Source organism: Tympanuchus pallidicinctus, unplaced genomic scaffold, assembly GCF_026119805.1.
Source record: "Tympanuchus pallidicinctus isolate F22 unplaced genomic scaffold, pur_lepc_1.0 scaffold5, whole genome shotgun sequence".
In the NCBI taxonomy this organism is placed as follows: domain Eukaryota; kingdom Metazoa; phylum Chordata; class Aves; order Galliformes; family Phasianidae; genus Tympanuchus; species Tympanuchus pallidicinctus.
The window spans coordinates 44,677,405-44,684,643 of record NW_026294769.1 but is presented as its reverse complement, the minus strand read 5'-3'; the positions used below and the strand labels follow the sequence as shown (position 1 = coordinate 44,684,643).

The window sequence follows — 7,239 nt, the reverse complement described above, 5'->3', positions numbered from 1 at the left end:
TGTATAATAACAATTCATAGAGTGGTTGGAAGGGACCTTTTAGGTCATCTAGCCCAACACTCTGCCATGGGCTATCTAGTTTCTAAGCATTCTGGTTTAAATCCTCCTTTACATCTGATCTGGTTAAATGTAATATCCCATCAATACTGCTTTGTATTTTTTGTTTCCCATTCTTATCATGAACAGGTCCTTCTGCTTGCAGTAGGTCTTAATTCCATTGATATGTATGTTTGTCAGGTGAGGAGAACAAAACATCCCTTATGCCAGGTGCAACTTTGCATTCCCACTTACCCACCTGCTCCCTTCTCAGTGCCCACCACACCTGTACCAGCACCATTCTCCTCCAGGCAGGCTCCCTCCCAGCCAGCCCAGGTGCTGCTCTCATGCCTTCTCCCATAGCTGCCAGGCAGCTGCAGTGGGGAGCTCCCATTCCTCGTGCTTCAGGTAGGGAGCTTGGAATGCACCTTTCTTTTTGGAAAGCATCAAGTTAAGCAGAACCATTCCCATTATTTTCACTTATGCTCAAAAATTGATGATTTTTCGAAGGAAAGCACATAAATCAGGTGGAAGTTGTTGGAAATGTTTTGTCCTTATCAGCATGGAAAAAGAAAATTTGTGGTCTGATATTGACAGAACATGGCTTTCCTGGGTTAAAAGATACGTTTACCTCTGCTACTGGTTGAGAAATGCTTTTGGAATACACAAAGGATTTTTTAAAAATAAAAGCACGGTGCCTCAGGGAGTACTGCTAGTTTAAATAACACATGAAAAGTATTTATGAGCCTTTTTTTATGAGGTGGTCAAAGCAAAGACCATCCAGCATGTAACATAAGACTGGCTAAAGAAGAAAGGTTTTTCAAAACCACACTGGAGAGTTAAGCATGAATGGAATTTTATTTCAGTCTCTATTGCTTATTTAAATTAATGGTGTTTTCAGATGGAGTCTAAATGATAACACAGATCAAGGTGAGTTTCGCCAGGGAGCTGGAAACTAGCCCATTATTCAAAGAATGTTCCTGACTGATGTTGAAATAATCCTAAATTGATAATAGATTTAGTGAATTTAGAGAATTCTTAAATTCAAACATTTTCAAATGCACCTGAATGGTGTATTCTCATTCTTTAGCAGCGGAGATATTGGAGATTAATATTCTTGGGCAGCCCTAGGTACTATCATGAAATTTCTCCCAGTATTTGTCCAGTGTGCCCAACCACACTTAATTGTGGAATAAATGTCATTGCTTCTTGTTTAGTTAGGCAGTCCAGTTCAGTAGCTGGAGAGTTGATGAGGCTTTCCCTACTACAGGAAGACTCTTCAGTCTATCTCCATGACAGGGATTGTATCACCTCCATGTTTAATTCCATGGCCAAATCCTGGGCCATTTCCTGGGGATCTTGGAAGCAGGTACTATTCCATGCTGGTATTACAGTATACTTTCCTTCCACTTTGTACAGATTCATTCACACTTCTAGTTCCAACTCCTCTCTTCCTTTCCTGAACTCCTTTATCTCCACATAGGCCTCCGAGGTAGAAGATTGATAAGAGAGACTTGCAATCCTGTGTGTTTCTCTCAGTATGAGCTCCCCAGACTTGCTATTGCTTTCAGTCCTATTTCCAGCCACCCCCTGACTTTCCTAGCCAACCTTCTCAGTAAAGGTATGTATGGTTTAGGCAGCCTGCCTCTCTGAGGTGATTTGAGTCCAAGGTACCTACTCACCTCAGGGACGTAAGCTTTATACTTCTCGAACTATGCTTTACTAACCAAAGAGTGACTGCACTGACTTCATGTTCTTTCACTGATCCTGCACTGGGCTTTGCTTCCACTGTGAAAGTATTTAACAGGTTTGATGAAGCATAGGACGAAGAAGAAAGCTTCCGAATGTACAGTGTTTTGTTTATGTCTTAAGATTCATGCGTATGTGTAGCTAGCTAATTAGGACATTCATTGGAAATTACTTTTGCATTTAGTATGCTAGTAAGTAGGGCAGAACTGAACAGGATTAATTACAATGGGATCACCCTGAACTGCTCAAAATTAAATTTGGGCACAAAACCTCAGTGTATTCAGAATAAAGTTTATTTGAATAAAAAAGGAGAGCTTCCAACACGCTACCAGACATTTATGCAGCTTCATTGTCAATAAGATTGGAGAACTGATCCGGCTGAAAAATCAGTTAATGGGGGAAAAAAAAAAAAAAAAAAAAAGAGAAAAAAAAGGTGTTTTGTTCTATTTTTTAAACTGAGAAAGTTTCTCTTAAGCTACTATTGCTGCTGACCATTTTGAAACATCAAACCACAGGCTCACACAGGAAATGTAAATAAATCCTGCCAAGGGTGGCATGGAACTTCAATAACCTTAAACCATTTTACACCCAAATGAGAGCATCTGTGGAAGGGATTAGTGTGCTGTAATTTATGTGCAGTGACTTCCCACCTCGAGCTGGTTTGCCTGCACTTCCCTGCGTGTCCCTAGGCAAATAGGCAGACATGGAAAGTCTGGGCTGCGTTGGTGTAGTCACTTTGTGGAATGATTCCATGAATCTGGGTGTTTGAAAATGATACTGTACAGGGACTCCTTGGTTTTGGTGCAGGAGTTTCTCTGAATAGACTTGCATCACTCACTGCAATCTTGTAATTGTGCAGATTGCTCAGAAATTTTTTGCCAGTGGTGATGGCACTGACTTGGTGTCTGCTGTCATTCAGGAGCCATGATGTTAGCTTCGCTAGTGGAGATTAAAAGCATCTTAAAGTGAATGACAACTGCAGTCTTGTCTCGGTTGTTATTTATTAGCATTTAATTGTTCAACCTGTTCTATTGATTTTCAGTGCATACCATAGACAAAATGTGCAGAAAATCTGATACGAAATGAAAGAGCAATGTGCAGAGAGAATCATGCTGGCCAAGGAAGAGCTACACTGAAGCAGGCAGTATGGAACAGGCTGGGCATGAATTTACTGAAGTAAGTGGGCTAAGGTGATACTCAGCAATAGGAGAAACCGTTAAGCAGTAATGTGGAACTTCATGGCTCCAGTACTAACAGCCTGCCAACCCAGAGCATAGACCTATGCTCTGCTCAAAGGACATAAAATCCTCCTCCAAAATGTAAATAAACAGTTTGGGCTTTGGCCCCATGTTATGTAGGATGTAGCTGGATTTGTGTATATGTGTTTCCATGTGTTTGTGGGTGCTGCTTGTACAAAGGGCTGCACAAAATGTAGAGACAAAGCTGAGAAGCAGACAGAAAGCTGAATAATAGCCTGATTCAGTAAAGTGATCATGAGGAAAAGGAGTGCTCTTGGGGAAACTGCACTAAAATAGGTGCTGGTAGAAACAAGTGAGCCCCCTTTGCTTAGTGTTACCTGTGCTTCAGAACACATGGCTCATAGTCAACCAAAGCTGTTTACAAGCTACATTATTCCTTCTTCAATTTCTCTTCTTTCTCAACAGCCTTCAAGCTTCCATCTTTTTGGTACGAGTGATCCAGTTGGAGAAGGTAACACTATCATCTGCGTGGACTGGTTGTCAGGGAGCAGCAAAGCTGATATCATCTGAACCACAGAGAGGCCAATGGGATGAGTCTGACTTCACCCAAAGGGTGTTTTGGGTCCTGCTCAGCAGTAGCACCTGCATCATCAAAGCGTTATCATATGGTTGATTGTTTTAACTTCCAATTTTGCAAAGCAGCAACACTGATGGCGAAGACATTAATGACGTTTTCATGCTTCTAGCTAAACTTGAAGAAGAGAATTTGCTTCAGTGAGGCATTTTACCCTGCTGAGGACCACTCCTGCTTCACAAAGCATCAGTAACTCCAGTGCCCCTGCCAGGAGCTGGGGCCATGAACGCATGCAGCTGGCACATGCCCTGAGGGGATGGGAGCATCTAAGGCCTCCGGGCAAAACTCAAGAAGTTCCATAATGTGATTCTCAGGCCTTTTTGGACTCTTTCTTCCTTTTTGCTTCAGGCACAACAAAGCCATAATGGGATTTGCAGTGTGCTTGGGCTTGGAGCCATATGAACAGTAGTTGTATTCTTCAGAGGAGCAGTCCAGCCCTGGGCATTGCTTTCCTGTGCTTCAGGAACGGCACCTCTGTAAAACTGGGGAGATAATGGCATTTGGCTGTCACCTATGTTGAACACATTAATTAACATTCTAACTGGAGCACAGTAGCTATGCACTGCTATCAGCTCTATTCCATGGGAGTCAAACACTGACCTTCTTCTGTTTCATTCTCCTAGAATCGCTTTTCCTGTGATTTTCATTTACATTGCTAAGTAGCCCAAGCATACTTAGACTTCTATTTATCTCTCTCTAGAATACAAGAGGCACTTATCTGGCACTATAAATGTAATAATGATAATAACAGAGCTGTCTTTCAGTGTTTATTTGAATGCACCTGGTAAATTCTGGGGAAAGTCTGAGCGCAGGGATATATTTTAGTCATTAAAAGACAACTGATGTTTTATTTAACTCAGTAATTAAAAGTTTCACCAAGATCACCATGGGGTGGTTTTATAATAGCTCAGTTTCAATGGAATGCCCGAATCAACAAGTATGATAATGGTCCAGGAGAATAATTTTAATAAAAGCAACAAAGCTTCTTAAAGATTCAGACATATTTCCCTCAAGAAAATGAAAAGTATTTCTATAGAGATTATAACAACTACATAATTAGTCCAGCATTCCACTGTGCACAAACTACGCCGGAATCCCAATTGATTTTATTGTACAAATTCCTGCAGCAGGTCAGCAATGTATGGATTTGTAAAATGATGGTGCTGAGCTAGTTTATCAGTCTATAACAAACAGCAACAGCATTTTCCTTAAAGTAGAACACGTTAAGAAAAGAGATACAGCCTGCACAGCTGTCAGATTGCACTTCTTTTAAAAGTATATATATGTATGTTGTTTTATGAACTGAGGACATAAGAGAAGCAGTTACAAGGGAGCATGTCTAGGGAAAAGTATGTTAGTGAGAACATGATATGAAAAGGGGGAATAAACTTTCCCTCTCTATTGATGAAATAGATATAGCTCTCTATGGTCCATTCCTAGTCTGATATAGAAGTTTGACAGCTCTTCTCATATATTCAGTGCTATAAAATATGTTCTCATACTGCTACTCCAACTACCAGCGTTAACGTTTCCCTTTTTTTGCCCTCTTATTCTATTTTTTTTCCCCTCCTTCTTATTATTTTCCAGAGGAAATAGCTTTCAGTGCCATTTGTGACACATCGCTTCTCTCTTCTGTATCCCTGGAGTAAGAACTAGTTGTTGTGATCAGCCTCATTTCTCATCTGTGCGTGACACATTTACCTTGCAAACTTTGTGGTGCCAGAAGATGTTACTGTGATAAATGTTTGCTATGCCAACACAGCCTCTGCGGTAAGCATGGTGAATGTTTCATAATTGACTTCAGCGCAGAGCCAGGGGATTAGGTCAAACCATGCTACCATGTTGACGAGTTTTGCATTTAATCTGGCTGTGTTGATCCTGCGTGATGTGGAATTAATGGCTGGGAAAAAGCCTGGAGAGACAGGAGTGGAAAATGGGGACAGGAGATCTTCAAGTAGTCCAGCTGGATCTGGCAAAAAACCTCGCTCCGTGGCGCAAAATTTCTTCACCAACAAATCCCAATCCCTTTGAATTTTAGGGTTGCATTGTACGTTTAAATTGTACTGAGTAATATTTGCAAGGCAAGCCTTCCATGCAAGTACATAGGCTCCAGCTGATTGGTATCAGTAGGTCATGCAAGTGGGAACTAGCTAAGAACCTTTTGTGTTTTAGGCATGTGCATGTAATGGTATGAGCAACTGCATGTGAGCTCTGCAATGCAAAGGAGAGCAATCATAATCTTAGTAAAGTATAAACATGAATTGTTATAGAATTACCATAATAGCATTTATATTAGTAGGAATAAATGGTACCATGAGGCTGATTAAAGCTAAAGAGCTACTTTCCTGCTCACGGACGACAATTAGCGCTTCACTGAACTGCTTGCCAAAGGACTCCACTAAACTGCAGGCAATTGACCCTACAGGCTGTATTCCCAGTGTGCGTTATATGCAGTTGAATTTTTTCACACAGAGAACTCTGCCATGGGAATAGTGAGACGGATGGAAGAACGTCCCTTCAGCAGAAGAAAAAGCTGGGGCTTTGTACATACTGTTACATTACACATTTGCAAGCTCTTCATAAGCTTTTAAAAGTCCAAATCTATCAGCTCTTTCTCTAACTTGTGGGTAAGTCCCCGTCAGTCTGTTCTCTCATTTCAGTATGCCATGAGATTACATTTCAGGAGCTTGAGGGGAGGGAATAATTTCTGTATCCCCAAGGACCACCAATTGAAAACACGATCTGGGTGTTCAGTTTCCAAGAGCACGTACACTACTCATGGTAAGGTTTAAGACACCATTCTTGTATTTGATCATGTCTTATTTTCAGTATAACAGTGGAGCCTTTCACCTCACAAATCTCACTTTCTCCATTTCTTTCCTCTGGACAAAAACTCCTCCCCCCTTTTGGTAACAGCTACAGTCTCTGATACTGCAGTTGATACACAGCCAGCTTTGCTGGTATCTGCTTTTGCTTTTGTAACTCAGCGGGGTCTATTGCCTCCTTCAAGCCTCACCTAAATTTAACATAAATTTTCACAACCTCCTCTTTGCTTTCGTATTGACACCTCCCTGTCTTCTTCCCTGCAGATTTCCTTAAAGCACCATGAAGACTGATGTTGATCTCACCATGAATCTGACTAAATAAGATTGGCATTTAACGAAAAACCCTTTTAGAAACAAAGCCCTGAAGACTAAATGTAATCATGCTCATTCTGAGAGTTGCAGTCATTTGTCCTTGGCTTGTTTTTCCCAGAAATGACTGGCACAGGCATATTTTTTCGTAAGGGTAATTGGCTCTGCTCTCACTTGGCTGGTCTTGGGAGATGATTTTAGTTACAGTTTCATCTGCCAAGTCCCATATTCCCTTGTGGCCTAGTTTGGATTCTAGATTACCAACTAGACCACCTGCCTGGTGTTAATTAGCTATGGTTTCCTTTTTATATGCAAAATTGTTTTAACTTCATGAGCTGGCACAGATTTGCTTGGGCTTCCCTGCTAGTTCTACTGTATAAGTAGTGCTGCCTGCCTAGATCTGTCATCTGCACTATAAAATCAGCCAGCCTCAATCAGATACGACAAATTGGTCAAGGGAAAGGGGCAGGAGAAGAGAAACTGCAAT

The 7,239-nt window shown here is 41.2% G+C and overlaps 1 long non-coding RNA gene across 1 annotated transcript; it reads left to right on the top strand.

The window, feature by feature from the left end:
* The first annotated feature begins 335 nt into the window (after nt 1-335).
* On the top strand, nt 336-6,712 carry LOC128091611 (uncharacterized). Its single transcript, XR_008211490.1, has 3 exons — nt 336-444; nt 1,307-1,405; nt 3,450-6,712. It is a non-coding gene; the product is annotated as an uncharacterized LOC128091611 (long non-coding RNA).
* The last annotated feature ends 527 nt before the right edge of the window (nt 6,713-7,239 follow it).